This window comes from Dermochelys coriacea, chromosome 1, assembly GCF_009764565.3.
Source record: "Dermochelys coriacea isolate rDerCor1 chromosome 1, rDerCor1.pri.v4, whole genome shotgun sequence".
In the NCBI taxonomy this organism is placed as follows: Eukaryota; Metazoa; Chordata; order Testudines; family Dermochelyidae; genus Dermochelys; species Dermochelys coriacea.
The window spans coordinates 247,632,349-247,651,467 of NC_050068.2; the positions used below are offsets into that span (position 1 = coordinate 247,632,349).

The 19,119-nt window shown below is 41.6% G+C and overlaps 1 protein-coding gene across 4 annotated transcripts in view; it reads left to right on the forward strand.

Moving 5' to 3' along the window:
• The window catches only part of CHRM2 (cholinergic receptor muscarinic 2), a 139,076-nt gene that overhangs the window by 16,039 nt on the left and 103,918 nt on the right, over positions 1-19,119 (forward strand). For 3 of the 4 annotated variants that reach the window (XR_006282658.1, XR_006282657.1, XM_038387721.2), the window contains exon 3: positions 5,149-5,282. The exons of the other annotated variant lie outside the window; for it this stretch is intronic. The gene's annotated coding sequence lies outside the window, so the exon portion shown is untranslated. The remainder of the gene's footprint in view (positions 1-5,148; positions 5,283-19,119) is intronic. 4 annotated transcript variants of the gene reach the window in all.

Genomic DNA, 19,119 nt, shown 5'->3' on the forward strand with positions numbered 1-19,119 from the left:
TTCTTCTTGCTTTTATCATTCCTTTCTGTTTGGTGCATTCATGCCTTCTGAATCAAAAATGGTATGCTTAAGTAGCTCCATTTTGAGTCTAAAGATTTTTTCTTATTTTTTCTTGTTTTGACTCGAGGATCTTTAACTAGCTTACTCTTTTTTATTATTTTTTAACCCCCACTCTTTAAATGTAATGTCACTGAGCTAATTTTTGAAATGACTCCTGCCCTCAGGATGAGAAACTCCATTTATATTGTGGTCTTTACTCAGTTGTGGCTCAACTACAGTTATTTCTCTAGCCAATTCTTGAACAGCCTCTCCTCTTGTTGTTCCAACAAAGAACCAGCTAAGGCACTGTGATGGGATGTCCACCCCACACAAGCCCTAAATGGATTAATGTGTTCAAGGTGGGGCCAGAGGGGAACCACACATTGATGGGACCTTATGGCAGATGAAGCCCAGTTTAGGGAGAAACTGGGCTAAGATTATTAAGCCAGGAAGTGAGAGCAGGAAGGGGTTGCAGGGAGGAGATCTGCAGTTACTCCACAGAGGGAAAGGGAGTTGGCCAGGGAAAAGTAGGAGATCAAGGGTCAGAATAAAGCCTGATCTTGCCCTGAATGAGGCAGTCTTACAAGAGGTCAAGAAGGGGGAAATAGTTAATGGGAGCAGAGGAAGCTCCAGAAGTAAACCTAGAGGTAGGAAAATGAGATGGTGTAAGAAGGAGCCCAGGGAAACAGCACTAGAGTCTGAGGCTGAGCAGAATTAGGTTGCTAAGTGTTGGAACAGAAGACTGCCTGAGACGGCATTCAAACAGCTGGCTGGGTGGGACTTTGTTATCCCAGAAGTAGGGGGAACTATATAGTGACCTGGCTGGAGGCTGAGTCATGAAGAAGGAGCACTGTGAGTCACTGAGAGAGGGACCAGCATGAGCAATCAAGAGAAGGGGGGCGCCAGATGGGGCAAGAGAATTCCTAAACTCAGCCATAAGGAGGTGCACTTGCAGTGAATGAAACCCTTTCAAAGACACCAAGAAATTACTTTTTGAATCCTGATGCTATGGATGGGGTGGGGACAGGTATGGGGTACAGGCATGTCAAAGTGCAGCTGTGCCACTGCTATCCTCTACTGATGGAAAGGTATTTAAAGTCACTTGGTAACCTTGCATCATTGGGGTAAGTTAGAATAGCTCCTCACCTTCTCTAATTTGTGCCAAGACCAAATGGCACAGGCTGGGGGAACCACAACCAACTTCCTGACAGCCTCATCTTCTTGCAGGTCTCTGCTGTGAGGGAGAATTCAGCCCATAGTCATACTTGCTTTCATGCTACACAAGGTGCAAGGCAATAGTTACTGAGGCCCTGCTTTGGCAGTCTCCTCGCTGTGGCTGAGGATAGAATGAGTGCACAGACAGTGAACTTAAAAATGATCACTCCAGGTGATGGTTAAGGGAAGAAAAGCTTTAGGGGAAGGGGACAGGCATGGGAGAAGCTTGCCCTGTTGTTTCCCATTCTGTGCTGTGGCTAAATTGAAGGCTTTGGTCTCCAGATCTGTCACGCTGGCATCTTTCACCAGCACTAAGTTCACTTTTCTATTTCTAACCATGAATTCTGGGCTGGTAAAAGCCGATAGAACATGAGTGACGTGAAAGAGAGGGCCACCACCAGGCTATGTTTTATATTTAGCCTGACAATTTCACACCTTCTCAGTCAGCTGAGGGCAGGTGCTTAAGCCCCAGCAGGGAGGATATAAATGGGGTATCTCACTTGTGATAGCTTTTCCTTCCACCCAAACATGTACCTCATGGGAGTGAGCTGTATAGTGATAGGACAGGAGGAAGTTAGAGCAGGTTACCACTTTGTTTCTGACATCTGTGATAACAAACACTCTTCTTTCATTAGAGGGAAAGAACATATGAAGGGCTCACTGTTACATCCTCATTAAAATGAGGGTTTGATATCTGCAAGTAATTTTCCCAATTTATACACTAGGAGGGAATTTAGGGGACTTTACCAAGAGGTTTTGACATCAGGAGAAGCTCCTTAAAAGGAACATTCTACCTATTATTTCTTTCATAATTGTGAAGCAATAAATATAAGGAAATAAGACTATAAAAGTGGAAGGAAGGAAGCAAGAAATAAAATGAAATAAAACAATGCTTTGATGTATCCTTCTTGGAGAAAATGAGTGAATTTCTCACCTCAGGAAAGAGTCAGCGAACATGTTTTCAGTGATGAAGCACAGGTGGATGTAAACTATCTGGCCTAAGAAAATCCACAAACAAACAGTGTCACTCTTTGGCACCATGACTTTGGCAACTGAAGTACCAGATAGTTTTCTTTAAAGGTTCTTAACAATTTAATAAGTGGGAAAATGGAAAGAGGGCAAGTTAAAATGACTGAGGATGGTTTTGTGGTTAAGGCACTTCATTAAGACTTTGGAGATATGGATTCAATTCCTAGCTCTATCACAAATTTCCTATGCCACCCTGGGCTAGTCATGTGATCACCCTATGCCTCAGTTTTCCCAATCGTAAATTGTGAATAATGACATTTCCTTTCTTACATACTATGTCTGTGTTGCCTATTTAGATTGTAATCTCCTTGGGGCAGGAAATGTCTCATGCAGTGCACTATGCAATGGGGCTCTGAGCTTGGTTTGGACTCCTATAAATGAACAATAAAACAACTTTTAAAACATTTCTCATTTTTTCCTTATAAAAACCATAGTTGTACACTATAGGCCTGCTCCAAGTCTCACTGGAGACAGTGAGAATCTTTCTATTCACTTCTAGGGGTACTGTCTCAGGCCCTGTGCTTGAAAGGATATATACATTTGTGTGGGTGACTGTGTGCTCCTCTGACAGTGCTCTTCAGTGGCATTAGCTTTAATCTGGCAGCAAGTCAGATACTTGCTGTCATCCTTGGCTTGGAGGTCACCAAAAGAAGTACAAGAAATTTTGAAAACAATTTAATTAACCTTTTGCCCCTCAATTAAATAAAAAAAGAATGATTTTATATTTATTTAGAACCTGCTCACTTGGAACAGAGGGAAAAGCATAACACACTTGTGGGTTCCAGGAAGATCAGTGCAGTACCCCACTGCCAACTCCAGTATGTGTTCTGGCCTTTCACTGTCTATAGGCCTGATACAGCAATCTGATCTATGCAGCTGCACCCCCACATGCCACAGAGCCCTACAAGTTGATCCTCTTGTCTTGGAATATCCATGGATCAGTGTAAAGAGAGAGAGAGAGAGAGGGGGGGGCCAGAGGCTTGCCTCCTCTCTGCCCTCCTTTTAGCATCCTGATACTTGTGTGAAGCATGATTGAGCAGTCTCCACACCCCAGAAATGCAAGGAGTGCATGGATTGCTATTGTGAGAGGCCTTAGCACATCAGCAAAAGCGGCAGGTGGTTGCTCAGGGAGTTATATTCATTTGCGTAAGATCCTCCCCTCCCAGCTGCAGAAGGAGCAATGGTCCCTTGTGTAGCAAGTCAATGCAGCTGTTGGGGGTCATGCACCCCATATTGCTATGTAAGCTGGCATCAGGATTTGGGCTATTGTTTGTAATTAGCAGGGTTTGTTTGTTTGTTTGTTTTTAAAGGCTCAAACTTATTAAATAAAAAGCAAAGCTGAAAACATGATGGATGATGATTTTTTTAAAAGGATCACTGCATTGCTGATGCATTTAATGTCTCCAGGCAGTGGGACAGGAGGTCATTAAGAAGCTATCTAGGCTAGCATCCTGCCAAATTGGCCATCATTGGTCCTGTGTGAATCACAGTCATTCATGGGCTCATTCAGGAGCGTTCTGTACAGTATATTCATATCAATTTAAAGCTGTGAATAAACATGAATGTAAAAAGGAACTGAAAAGCCTTGATATAAACTGAGGCCAAGTTTTTAAAAAAATGGTGCCTACAGTTAGACTTCGCTAAGTTCATATTTAGGGGCCTAAATCAATGGCCTGACTTTCCAAAGGGCTGAGCCTCTAGCCACTCCTACTGGTTTGAAAGGAGACCTCGGGGTGCTCAGCATTTTTGAAAATCAGGCCACTTTTTAGTTACTTAAATATGGTTGTAGATGTGTAACTTTAGGCACAAGTTTTTAAAAATTTTGGCTACAACCTTTTGTGCATAGATTAGCAGGGCATTCTGTTCTGGGGGCAATGCTGATTTTTGTGGGTTTCAGAAGCTAGGGGAAACTTTGCAGGCAGGTGATAAAATGTTATTACAGGCTACTGTGAGTTGGAACAGGAACACTATGTTCTTCTGACAGATGGTTGAATGACATCCTCTTCTGAGAGATGGAGATGGGGAAGGGGGAAGGACAGGACATTTCAATATACCATTTTTTAAGTTTTTTGCTGAGTAATGTGAACTGAAAAGCATTAAAATCAGTATATAAAATTACTAAACATCCATTTTTGTGAGATACTGAGCAGTGGATAGTTCTGAGTGTTCTCAGCTTCCATCTGGTCAGATCCTGCTCTGTTGAAATCAGCAGGAAAGCTCTCATTGACTTAAAGAGAGCAAGATAGGCCCATAGGCTTCAGTGGGAGCTGAGCATGCTCAACACCACCTAGCAGGATTCAACTCTAACACAGACACACAAAATATAGATGTAAACAATTACAGAGAAATATATGATAAGAAGAACCAGCCTCAACAAGACAAAATTCTGAGCTTCAAAACCTTTGGTGGTGTTTTTGTAAGCTACTGCACAATGTGTTATACATGCAGTGGAGTTTTGCTATTGACGTCATTGGGGCAAAGATTTCATCCTTTGCTCAAGTGCTAGAGTGCTGCTGATCAGTTGTAGGTTCAAATCTGCTGTTGTCCTGTGATGAGGAGTTGGTTTGACTGTTATAAAGATAAAGGTTATTGTGGATCAAGGGTTCAGTTTTTCAAAACTCTTTTGCATTGGGGGTGTTCAGGGCTTTGATTTAGCTCATCAGAAGTCTCTGAAGGATTTACAAAACGTGGACCCAGGTTCAGATAGTTTAACACCCCACCTCCATCCGAAGTTTAGATGTTTTCACGTCTGGGCTTTGGATAGGGACTCACTTTTATTTTGAAAGGATGGTTGAAATATCAGTTCCTCCTCCACTTGCCAGCAACCAGGACCCAAGTTCAGAATGCTGTGTTTCCTCACTACAGATGATGGCATCGTAAGCATCTACAGTTCGTCAGCATAGCCGAGCTGCATTGCCTTCGTTCCTCGCGCTGCTTTAGATGCCAATATTGTCTTTGACAGTTGCAGCAGGAGCCCAGGCCCCTGAACCCACCTCCGGGTAGGTAAAAAGTTTTTTGGTTCAATTTTAATTCCAACTAGGTTGGTGGGTGGGATGAAGGAAGAGCTCAACCCCCCTTTCCCCCAAGCATTTCTTTGTGGACTTGTTTCCTCGCACATTGTTAGTTTTGAATATGAGACAGCAAGGAGAGTGAGGAAGAAATTTGAGGAGCCTACTTCCAGCTTTTTTATTTATTATTATTTATTATTATTATTATTTTTTATTATTTAGTACATAGCTGGAGCTCACTACCAGTGTTTTATTTCTCTCTCCTGGCTTCGCTAAACCAAGCAGGAGAAATAAACACATGAAAGACAGGGCGGAAGGAATATATGCAGTTTATCTCCAAGCCAAGGAAGAGAAAAAATGAGTAAATTATGAGGAATCAGTTATTTATTTTGAAGGTACACTCAGGCCTGTTCTGTGGGGAATCACACCGTGTTGTTTTTGTCGTTGCAGTAATTAGCTTTCCATCTCTTTAGCCCATTGTGCGCTGCTGTGAAGCTGGATTCCTGCACTGCAGTGTTAAGAAATGATGATTACCCTTTATTGTGCAATGATTAGTTATTTCACAGGCTATATGACCCACTCTGCAGTTGTCACACTAACTCTCTCTTGTGTATTGTTTTAATCCTCTGCTCCCTTCTGCAGAGCTCAGTTCTGCCACAGGGCAGTTAGTGAGTGTGTGTGTGTGTGTGTGTGTGTGTGTGTGTGTGTGTCCTACTCTGACTTCACTACTCTTTGAGCTCCGACTGGGGGACACCAATCTCCCTAAACAACAATAGGGACTATAGTCCTGTTTGGACCATAAAAGGCACATGTTTTAGAGACTGTTATCTCTTGGTCTGCCATAGCTTTTCTCAAAAAAGAAAAGGAGTACTTGTGGCACCTTAGCGACTAACAAATTTATTTGAGCATAAGCTTTCGTGAGCTACAGCTCACTTCATCAGATGCATTCTGCATAGCTTTTCTGTCATCATGATCTGAGATGAGGCCTCAAGCTGCTCAACAGTAAACTCCTCTGGCTAGTTCAAGGACAGCATCAGTGAGTTTCAGATGGAGTCTAATCCATTCCTCCACAGCTGGCAGTATGATTACTATATATGAGACCTTGGAGGTAGTGAGGCCTCAAGGGAATTGGGGAGGGACATGGGATGTGGGGAGGGTAGAAGAATCCTCAGGATGAGGTGGCAACCTACAGAGAGAGCCTCTTTCTCAGCCGGGAGGCATTCGTGTTATGCTTTGTAAACCTCTTAAGCAGAAGGAGAGGTAGTCACATTGGTGTTTATACTGCAGGCCCACCTGGGCTCTCAAGTCATTGTGTTAACAACACTCCTCCCACCTGGGAGGAGCCAGTCAGCAGTTTTCATTTCCATGCTGCTACCTGTATGTAATGCAACCCCCCTTTTTTATGGAGGAAATGTTTATCTAGGGTGAATGATCTCACCACGTTCTCTTTTAGGGGTGTGTGTGTGTGTGTGTGTGTGTGTGTGTGTGTGTGTGTGTGTGTGTGTAGGTGAGCTGGAAGAGGAAAGGTTTGCTTTTCAATCAGCTTTTTGCAGTTTGATATGAATTGTGCAGCATCTAATAAATGGCTGGTCTTCATTAAAAATAAATTTAGAAATTAGTGGCATGACTGTTTGGGCATCTGATGATATAACTATCAGCTCAGCTTTGGGTTTGGTCCTGCAGTCTTTTCATTGGCAAAGCCCTCCCTGGCTTCCTGCATGCAAGTGTTAAGATCAGGCTCTTTGTAGCTAACTCAGCTCATGAGTTGCTGGACACTTGCATTGAAAGGAAACATCTGCTGCCCTGTTCTTACCTACAGCCTTCCATGAGGGCAAAAAACAAACCTTCTCAAAGGCACAGTGGTTCATGTCATACAGCTGCTGTTGGTACCTAGATTGCTGTGATGTCTGCCACATGGCTGGAAAGGAAGGGCTTAGTTGGAGAAATAATCGAAAAAGCCTAGTTTATCATTTTCTGGGTAGTTCTTAAAATTGGACTTTGCCAACTTTGTAACAAATTTATGAACATTTTATGTCATGTAGCGATTGCATAATTTATTGACTAAATGACTTACAGAAGGCAGAGGGGTTTTACTGGAAACAAGTGAAGGATTTGTCATTTTCATAGAGCAGTGCTATGATCACCAGCATAGATTAGAGCCAGTCTTAAAATAATGGGGAGTGCAGTTTCCCCCTCTTCTCATTGAGCAAGTAATGCCCCATTGGACCCCTCTTCTATTTCAGTCCACTTTCTTTAGAGCTAAACAGGACCTGCATCCATCCAAACTTTGAGGGTCTCCTATTCAGGTTCTTCCTCACACTAAGATAGATTCTTTCCCTTTCTGCCTGGCTCCTACTAATAAATGCTCCTGATTGTCTTCCCCTTAAATGAGGCAGCCTAGCTAGTAACCCAGATTACACTGGGACACCATCTGCTGCCCAGTCTCTGATTCACTCATTATGTGTTACAGTCGCAACTAAAGGCCACAGTTATGATTGGGGATCCTATTGTGTTAGGCTCTCTACACAATTCAGATCATCCTGCTCTGGAGAGTTCAGTCTATTTTATTTGGTGTTTAACATCATGATAACTGAGCACCTAATCTAACTAGATGGGAGGAGAACCAGAAGCACAGGGGAATGAAGTGACTTGCCCAGGACTACAGAGTAGTTCAGTGACAGAGCCAGGACTAGAACCCAAGTCTCCTGAGTTCCAGTGTGCTGGCCTGGAACCACAGAGTATGCACAATCCCCACCCTGCAAAAAACCTAGGGGACAGCCCTGGGAGGTCCCATGGGTGGGATGAAGGATGGAGAGAGTGTGGCTGGGGTGTTCTTATTCCCAGCAACTTTATGCCTTTCCAGTGAGCCATAGTGCCGTTACAGTAAGGGTGCAGTTTAGGTTAGCCCTCAGAGCTGAGCTAACCTCGAATAGAGAGCACACAGCAGCTCCACCATTCCAGTAGCAGCCCAAGGATGAATCTCCAGGCATGAGACCTTTCTACTGTTTGAGCATCACCCCTCCCCTTTGGTCACATCAGACTCTGGTTTGATAGAGCGACTTGCAGAGCAAGGTAGTATTCACGGTGAGCAAGGGTGCCCAAATCTCTCTTTCATCAGCTTTCTCACTCGTCCTGCCTCCTGGCAGCCTCACTCCCACACGTACACGGCCAGTTTATACACTTGCTGAAAATACAGGGCAGCAAACCTGAAACTGACCAAAAGAAATATTTTACTCTGTGACTTTTAATTTAATTCAATGGAATTATAGACCATGGACAGTCACTGAAATAAATAGGCATTTTTAAAAAGCATTTTTGTGTTCCTTTGGAGCATGAAATAGAGGCTGTTTCTGAATGTCAGGTCATTTGACCAGAGGGACAAATGGTCGTTTCCAGTGTGGTAATTCCTATTAGGCTAGAAGAAGTACTAGTATTAGTACTAGAAGAAGAAAAGGAGATTTAGCTTACATAGGAGTGAACTAAAGAGAGCCCAGTGAGGATGATCCTTTTGCGTCTATGGTGATTTCCCTCTGACTGTATCAGAGTGCTTTAAAAACTTTCATTCAATACCCCATGAGATAAGGGACTTCAGTATCCCCATCATTACTGATGGGGGGGCAGAGGGAACTGAACCACAGCAAAAAATAAGATACTTATGTTAAGTCATGAATGGCAGCACCAGGACTAGAATCTAGATCTCCTGTCCCCCACTCTAATGCCTTGATTTCCTTGTAGAACTTTATTTATATTCGCCAGTATCAGCTGGAATGGAAGGAGAACTAAATGGGAGGAGTGTATCTACCTGAAAACAGATTAGCCAAACTAAATACCACACATTTGAGTGGTCTGATCCAACTTGGGATCGACCTTTAACCCCCACTTCCTATCTTAGAATTCCTCTCCCTCTATGTGAGCCCCTTTATCCTTGACTCCTCCCTCCTTTGACAGGACATGCACTAGCCAGGGTTATATAAATCAAAGCCTGGAATTAGGAGAGGTATAATAGATGAGAAGTGCCAGTTTCTCAGGAAAGAAACAAGATCACATGGAGATCGCAAGAGTGATTGCAGCTTCATTACAGGGGCCGTTTTGCCATTGAAACAGGTTATTGCCTGTCACAAAATGTTTTTATTTTCCAACTCCCAGCAGATGCAGGGGTTGGCCTGACATGCAAGCGATCTATCCATGTTTTGTACATCTCATACCTCTTCCTCTATTCAGTGCTTATAGATACTTACAGGTGCAAAATGCTATTTCATCTGGAAAATGTGTCTCAATTATAAGGGAGGATGAGAGTGAGAGGATGAAGATTCTCTCAGTGGCCCACACCACTGTGAAACTGTAACAGGACTAACTTAGTCACATAAAAGTCTAAAGCCAGGCACTAACTCAGACCATGAAGAAAGGCTCCTGCAGTATACTCTTAGTGGAAATGTGCCCCTTTATTTGGACCACATTTGGATTCAGCCACCAAATCATAGAGCTGGTCAAAATATCTGAATGTTGAGCTTCCAATTAAAGTTTTCATTGAAAATTCAATTCGTGATGAGAAAAGTCAGCCCAAAATTTTCAGTTTTTTGACAATCAAAAAACTTGAATTTATGGTTTTTTGATGTTCCAAAATTTCAATAAACCAATAGAAAATTTCAAAAAGCAACTGATCCCTCCATTGAATCCCAGAGCAAAAGGGGAGCAGAGAAGGAATTATAACTCCCTGGCTCACAGTTCTCCCAGGGCAACATACACCCCTACATGCTGCCCATAATCTGAGCTAGAAGAAAAAGAACAATGTAGTTCTAGGGAATCTTTTTGGGGCAGGAGCCTCATTCTGTCTTTATGTTGTCTGTAAGGCACGTGCCACACTGTTGCTCCTATATTAATACCTGTTGGACCTGTTACTGGTAGAGTGAGTACAGCTTACATGTGTATGATTTGATGAATGCTATGTAACAACAGCGTGCAGTTCCGATCAGCCTCTGCAGACTCCTTTGAATCACATTTGGTCATAAAGTCTAGCAATACTTTCCATGTAACTTGCACTTTGGTTCAGAAGCATATACTGTGTGCACTTTGTTAGCAACACAAAAAAATATAACTTGACATTATTATTTACAGTCTTTGATGCTACCTCAGTGCCCTTAGTCCTAATTCCAGTGGGTAGATTTCCCTTATAGCCAGAATCTGCATGATCACGCACGAAGGTAGGCCCATTGACACCGGTGGGATTACTCACACGAGTAAAGGCTACTAGTTAAAGTAAAGGTTGCAGAATTGGATTCCTTAACTGGACATAACATATCAAGGAGTTTTCTGCCAAATAATAGGAGCTATCTCCAACCACTGGCAAGATGGTGAAGTTCTAATTTTCATTTTGTATTTTAGAGTGATGTAGAAGAAACTTGCAAATGACAAGGCAGTTGAAGTTGCCATAACTCTTTTAAAAAGAAAATGTGTTCGTAATGTGTGTACAGAAATCTCTAATCGGTTCCCTGGCATTCGGGAACAAATCACTATACAAATCAACAATGAAGAGTATGGGCCAGATTTTCAATTGTGTGCATCAGGGTAGCTGTATCTAAGTTAATGGAGCTCAGCTGATTTTACACTAGCTCAGCTTTTGCCACCCCACCCCCCATCCCTATTTAACTACAGCAGTTTTTTCAGCCCAGCTCGCGCTGAGTATGCTGCTAGTCTTTCAGAGGAAAACATTTCTGTGTACACACTGTCTGGGAACAGCTCATTCAGGAAAATTGACTCATTTTGCTTCTGATATCCATCAGCATGTTATTGTCTTAGTAGAATGTAGCAGTGAATGGATTAATTAGCTTGAATGCATAGGTCTACATCTAAAAAAATCCAGGGAATGTACTGGGGTTGTTTACACAGAACAGTTTCCGAGTTGCGGTTTTGCTTTCTCCACATACTTGGGAAGTGAAGTAGCACTTGTGATCAAACTTACATTTATTAAATGGGACAGCATTCATAAAATCTTGATTTTTTCAAGACATAGTCTAGGACTAGCATGTACTATTGTTTCAGTCTGTCTTCCTGTTCCTTTGTCATCTTTCTTCCACTCCCTAATTCACTTATAAGAGTAGGAGTTACTATATCGCTTACAAAGATCTTCTTCTAATTTCAATTTCAGGTCTAAGTTCACGTCTTTAAATTATATGGCTCTTTCTTCCCTATTTTAATTCATTACAATGATTATGTATCACAGCTATTGAATATTCATCATCATCATGACTCCCATAACCACATTGGTCATTGGGGCACCATCATTGATGAGCAATCAATCAATTGTCTCCACCCCGATGATTGTGTGTCAGTGCCTGAGTCTCCGTGAAGTCCATTCCTGTCCACTCTTTTATGTTGTCAATCCATCTCTTCTGTCTACCTCTTCCTCTGTACTGTCCCTTGGAAGATGATTTTGGATAGGCCAGATGATCTTGTTACATGGCTGTACCACTTCAGCTTGCACTTTTTCACGTTCATCAGGAGATCTTCATATGACCCAGCACATTGGGTGATAATGTTGCAGACTTCTTCATTAGTGACGTGATCGAAGTAAGAGATGCCCAGGATTTTACGGAAGTATCTCATGTCTACTTCCTGTATCTTCCATTCAAGTTCTGCCATAAGGGTTCATGTCTTGCACAGATACAGAAAAATGAAGGTGACCAGTGCATGCAGCAGTTTCAGGATTGGATTCCAGGGAGATGTTCTTGTTCCTCCAAATTGGCTTTAGCTTTGCCACTGTTGCTGTTGTTTGTGCAGTTCTTGCCAGAATTTCTGCCTTTGATCCTTCATCAGTGATGATTGCCCCCAAATATTTGAACTGTTTCACTTTCTCCGGCTCTTGTCCACTGACAGTGATATGTGAGCTGATCCTGTCACTATTGAATATTATGTACATTTTATTAAACTATTGCACATAACAATAAGAATTAATTAAAATACTATAGAGCAATATGATTATAGCTTCTTCCAGATAAACTCGCTTAAGGTTAATGACAGATAATACATAACATCAGAGAGAGGGATAAATTAAATACCCTGGACTGTGGAAAAATTATATATTTTCAGCTGTATTCTGAAAAGTGATGAATGCTAAATGAATTACAGAGATGTAGGCAGGTTGTTATTTTATCTTGTCAAAAAAATTCCATCAAAACTCTTTCAATGAAAAATTGAGTTTTCTATTAAATGAAACTTTTCACAGAAAGTATCTGCTTTCCGTGGGGAAAAAAAATTATTTATTTCTTAACCAGAAAATCAAAAATCTCAAAAATCAAAACTTTTTGGCCAAACCCCCCAAATGTTGGGATTTTCAAGTTTTCCTTTTTTTCCCCAACAAAAAGTCGATTTTCTGGGGACAGAAGTAAAGACAGATAAGGTTTGTGAGATAGTGGTTGGGGGAGGATATGCATTTATTATTACTGAAATATGTCCTGAAAAAAGACTTTGGGCCAAAATGTTGACATTTTGGTGAATAAAATTTAAAGTTTAATAATCCTGAATGGCTTAGTCTACATTTGGAGTGCCTTAGGGCTTGTCTGCCCTGGCAACTAACAGCGCTGCCATTTTCTCGCTCAGGGGTGTAGTAAAAACACCCCCCTCAGCACAGCAAGTTGCAGAGCTGTAAAGCGCCAGTGTAAACAGTGCCCCAGCACTGGGAGCCGTGCCCCTCGTTGAGGTGGTTTTTTAGAGCACTGGGAGAGCTCTGGACCACAACCACACAAGGCATGTTAAAGTGCTGCCAGTGTAGACTAGCCCTTATACTGTACCATATGGTAGGTAACTTTCAGTATTGATATGGCCAATAGGAAATTCCTCAAGTAGACTAGAATTATTCATTACAAATTGAGGCTTTGATTCTGTGAACATTTAAGCATATGTTTAACTTTAAAACATGAGTATCCACCTTGGCTTCAGTGGGACTAGTCACATGTTCCAGTTAAGTGTGTGTGTGTGTGTGTGTGTGTGTGTGTGTGTGTGTGTGTGTGTGTGTGTGTGTGTGTGTGTGTGTGTAAAAATTGGGGACTTCACTTCTTTTTTGCGGTTGAATCACTTGCAATCTGATCTCATTTTCTTTGAATTTTATTCATAAAACATAAATACTAGCTGAATAATTTGGATCAATAAGTTTCACATTAGGGGCTGTTCACTGTATGTTTTCTTTGACTAGTTGTGATTCCTGTTGTGTGGTTGATCCACTTCCATAGGTTACTTGATCCAACTAAAGTATCCCTATTCAGGACAAGGTAAATCTCACTAAAGTCAAAGCATGTGCTTAAGTACTGTCCTGAATTGGGGCCTGACTGAGTGAAATATTTTGAACTTGGGAATAATGAGGAACAAATAGCAAATCATGGAGTTCAGGTTTGAATTTTCAGTCAAGTAATCACCTGTGCTAAAATTAGTGAAAATCTTGGGATTTGCAAGCATTTATGCAAATACCTGGCATGTATTCAAATAATTGCAAATGATTAATAATATGACACCATAAATCAGCATGAACTGAGTGGAGTCTGCACATCTGCTTGTAAAAATATTAATGGGTCTTGGTTTTATTGTGTTTTGAGTGCTTTATTTGTACCGGGGCTTGCCAGTCCTGAGTCCCAACACTTGTCGGCTTGTCAGTTCATAGCCCCAGCACCTCTGGGCTCCCAGCCAACAGCCACTGCTCTCTGGCTGCCCAACTCTGCAGGCAGCACTATTAGCAGCAGCAACAGTGCGGAAGTAAGGGTAGCAATACCATACCATTATTATCCTTGATCATGACCATAATATCATCGCACATTCAAAGTCATAACAAGTTTAAAATTTAAAATTAAATCATTGCTTGAGCCCCAGCACCTCTTTCATTACAAATTAAGCACCAGTGTTTAACTATTCTACCAGCTCTAGAACAAACCCATAATGTAGAGGGACCAGATGGGGGCAGGAGGGAAGAAAGAGTCTAAAAATATCATCTACCTTCCTGAAGAAATAACTCAATCCAAGGTCTATTTCTCTGGCTGCAGCTGAAAGAAAATCATTACAGGGTCCTGGGGAGGTCATACATATAATATATAATCTTACGCCCACACAAAAGCAATCCAACTTGCTCTGTTTTTCATCTTGGCTTTAGGCCAGCAAAATATTCCTGTATTAAACTGACAAGATCTAGTCTTTGTGCCCACTCACTCAGAGCCAAAATGAGTGAGTGACACCTCCTCTTTGTTGTTTTGTATGTATCATCTTGAGGGGGAAGGGGAGGAAAGGTGTTTCCTGATATCCTGAATGTATTGAGTCTAATCTAATGAAAATGGAAAGAAGGAATTAAGAAGCTGAAGCAACGCTGCCAGTGCATCCGTGAGTCTGGTGATGGCAACACACATGACTCCGGCAGGCTGCACAAATTTTCTTAGAGGAATAAATTAGCAGTGACACCACTTCTGTTTCTGTTTCTGGTTCAGACTCTCTTTCCCTTTCCCTTTTCAGTCCAGTTTCGTTCTGAAGTCTTTCTCATCAGCTCTACATTTTGGTTTTTTTTTAAGCTGTCCTGTATTTTTAGCAGTGCCAGAGGTTAACTTTGTTCCAATTTACTATTATTTGTCCATCTTCTGTTGCTTTTATATTTATTGTTGTTTTTCCTTACCTCTTTTATTTTCTAGAAGCTTTGTCTTTTTATAGATTTCTCTTCTCTCTCTTTTCTCTCTTCCCTCCTCCCCCCCCCTCCCCACTTCTCCATTTTGCTGCCCAGTTTTTTGTTTCCCGTAGATACGGATCACCAGCTGTGGTACTGGTAAACTCATCACCAGTTGGGGTGAGTTCATATGCGATGCAGCTGAAGAGAGTGGAATGAGGGGCAGAAGGTGGCTCTGTGCCAATTTTCTGCCCTGCCAATTCTAGGCCAGCCAAAGGCCATAATGGACCCCGGGGTAATGCACAGCAGCTGCAGGCTTGCACAAAGTAGCTGGAGATAGGGCCGCAAACCTGGCCCTTGATTTTTATTTCACTCATTTTCTTTTTGTTTCTTTATAGTTAAAAATAATTCTGAAATTTGCCTTCATTTCCTGTCTTTCCATTAATGTCCCTCACCAATCTGCTGCAGTCCCTCTGCGCTTGCTACCTGTGATGCTGAGGCAAAGCCACGCTGGCTGAGACAGATTCTTGCTACTTGGGAGGCCCTGGCACTGCACCCTCACTCCTCACATAGTATTTCCTGGTATAATTTGCACAAAGATGCTGATCCAAAGCCCATTAAAGTCAGTAGAAAATATCGCATTGACCTGAATGGGCTTTGAATCGGGCTCAGAGTGCACATGTGCAGTGGTGGTTCTGCCATTTGGGCCCCCTCACTGGGAACGCTGAAATTTGTACTGGCTCATTCAGAAACATGTGGACGTAGATTTATCTTTGATTTAGTCACTCTTCAGCCCACTTTCATGCACTGCTCACGGCCGTTGATTTAACATCTCTGCAAGCTCAGCTTCTGGAGGAGATATGATTTCCAGGCATCTGCTCCATTTCCCTCCAGCCTGTTGTGCATACTCCACAAGGTGTGTCCAAACCTGCAGCAATATCAGGATTTCTTCGTGGCCACCTGCATTCCATTGGACAGCCTGGCAGCCATTGCAGAGGACTAAGGAGCTTTTTCAAAGGTATCCTAAATTAATCGGCACATGATCAGGCAAGAAGGGTCAGAGTGCCCCTCCGAGAAATGCTATTGCTTTCTCTATCACATACCATATTATTGCAGAGAATTCCTTTTCTTCTAAAATGTTTGAGTCCAGTGTATTTCCATGACAGATGAAGGCATGTTCCCTCTTGCCTCTAAACTGCCTGTATTTATTACTTTCATATGTTGGTGTCTAGAGGAGTAACGCTGGGCTAGCTGCTCTGGACCAATGAATGGAGAGCTTTTTTGGCTTGGATGGCACAGAGTTTGCAGTCTCCTGACACTAAGGAAGCTAATGGACAATAATCTCCCACAGGAGTAGTTCCATGAGCAGACAGTGAAATCTTTGCCAGGCTGCAGCAGTGGGGGACACTTTTCTCAAAGGCAAGGCTGCTCTGGAAATAGGGCACACTTCAGTTCCAACCTGCAGAGTTATCTGCTGTATTATTAATGCTTTATGTCAGCAGAAGGACACCCTTTTATCCAAACACAGTTGGGTCAGAGGTAGTCTTCCAAGATATCCTGAAATATGTCACTAGTACAGTTGGGTGTGAACTGGATTTTCAGTTTGTGGGAAATTTTACAATTTCAATTTTTTCCATGCCGAAATGGAATGGGAAAAAAATGAAATTACCTGTGAAATTAAATTTAAAAAAATCATTTTGGGTTGATCAAAACATTTTGTTTAAATAAACTCAAAACATTTATTCCAAATCTGACATTTTAAATCTTAAAGAAAGAATTTCATTTGAAAAAGTCATTTAGAAACCAAAAAGTCAAAACGATCCATTCTGAAAATGTCCAACTGAGATACTTTGACATTATTGAAATATTTAGTGTTTCAAATAATTCAAAAGTTAACTGTGGTGCAGAGGGCCATACAAGCACCTGAACGGGTATATTCGGCTAGGCCATCACTCAGTAGAATTACTTTGTGATGTGACATGATATTGCATTGTGCATGCTATGCGGAATTATTGTGTGACATATCATGTTCTTGATTATCATATCAACAAGCCTGTTATTCCAGAGAGTGAATAGTCATCCCACAATTGTTTGGATTACGAGGTAGCCCTTTTCTTTGAAGAGCCTGCTAACCCAGGCTATTACTTTGTTTGTTTTGCGATCCAGGACTTACTTGCTCTCTGACCTGATGCTAAGTTTCTCGTATTGTCTTAAATCTCTGCAATGTGGTATTTGTAGGAATTGGTATTACGACAGACACATTGAAACACTGCTTTGTGCATTATGATGTTGCACAACAAGTTGAATTCCCTTCCGAGACACTCAGTGATCTCCCACACAATGTCATGACATGTCCCACAGCAATCCTATTGAACAGTATTGGCGGTGACCATGTGATATACAATGCCATGGTGTAAAAACTTAGCTCAAAACACCCATGTCCTGAGTGACCTTGAAGTAGCCAGAAAGAAACCAGAATTTCTGTTTGCTTGGTTGGGAAAAAAAAGTCAGCTTAATAATGTTTTAGCACAACCACTGTTTTCTGAGGGCTAAAATAAATAGAAATAAATTTCTCCTGCTGTTGGTTTTTATTTCTTAGTTCCTTTTGCTTTTGTCGAGCAACATTGAATGTTATTTTACAAATAACCCTATACACTCTTTTTAATGTCTGCATATCCTCTATCCATCTGTCTGTTGATCTTTCCCTCAGGTTTTTAGGGAAGGTCATTACAAAGTAGATAAACAGATTTGAAATCAATATCCAATCAGTATTGCATTGCAGTATCCAAAATGTGAATACATGGCTGGAGCATTTCTTTTAACACAATTTGTCTTTTATGTAAATTTTATCTTTGCCTCCTAGTTCTGTTGCTGTCACTTATGGTATAATTAATGGGTAAAGGATTTTGTCATTCTACACATCCACGTTTAACTAACAGTAATGTTTGTGCCTCTGTTGGATAGTGTATTGTTCCCTCACTTTCTTCCCATCTTCACTTTTGCTTTAGTGAGTTTGCTTTACTGATTTTGCTTGAGGTTTTCCCTACTTCCTAGGTGTTCTTCCTCTCTCTGCCATCTCTCAGGAATTGCACCTAGCAGCTTTACAGAGATAACTGAGCATTGAAACAAATTTATGCAACAAGGCACCATGCCACTGCAGAACTGGGCATGGCCTTTAACTTCTGGGCCTAACATTTTAGAAGAATCACAAGACTGAGTGTGACACATGTAAGCCAGGTCTCCACTATTACCTGTTCTCCTGACAGCCACCATCACAGATCCTGTCAGGAAGTATATCCTGTCCTCCTTGTAAAACAAAATCTGAGACCAGAATTTTAATGCCACCTGCATTCTCTAAAGGATCAAATTTTTCATATTTTTTTAAAAAGGTAGTTTAATGATCAGCGGGTGTGGAGCATTTTGAAGCCCATGGCTGCACTGAAACCATGGTTGTGATAGCATGAGAAGTCACCCTCTATCTTTTGAGGATTTATGTACTATCTCAAACATAGCTATGAAATGTGCTGTTTCCCACAAAGCATTTTTTAAAAAGGGCTGTTCCTGCCAAGCTAAAATTTCTGATGGCATAGTGTGTGAAGTGACATTTTTCAAAGTGTCATGTGGCTATCATGAATCTAAAGCCCAGCTATTAGATGAATGAATTGACTTGTGCTGTCTCGACGATCCTTCCATACAAGGATTCAGATGTCTGGTTCATTTTGCTAAACAGGGTAGCATTCCATGTGCAGAGTGTTGCAGGAGTAGATTGGCATCTCACACGACAATGATAATACTGACCTCCTTTATTAAGTACTTTGAGATCTACAGATGAAAAGTGCCATATAAGAGTTAGGCATTTATTTATTTATTTATATTTATTAAGGAGCAGGTGGAGACAGCAGAGCTGCACCTCTAACATGTTATGCCTTTTTCTTTTGAAAATGTCATGGCCACATGTTCCTCCCACCCCTGTTCAGCCTAAACATGCCGTAATTGTCAGAGCCCAGACATGTCACAGGAGGGAGTTATCAAGAGCGACCTCCTCACCAAATGATCTATTTTTATACATATTGGTTTGTTGGTAGATGCCATTTTCAAAAGGTGTTCTTATATAAGCTTACAAAGGAAATGATCAAATTTGGATCTAGGGCAAGACTGTATCCCAGCTATGGCCAGGTAGTCTCCTCTCTGTAATTC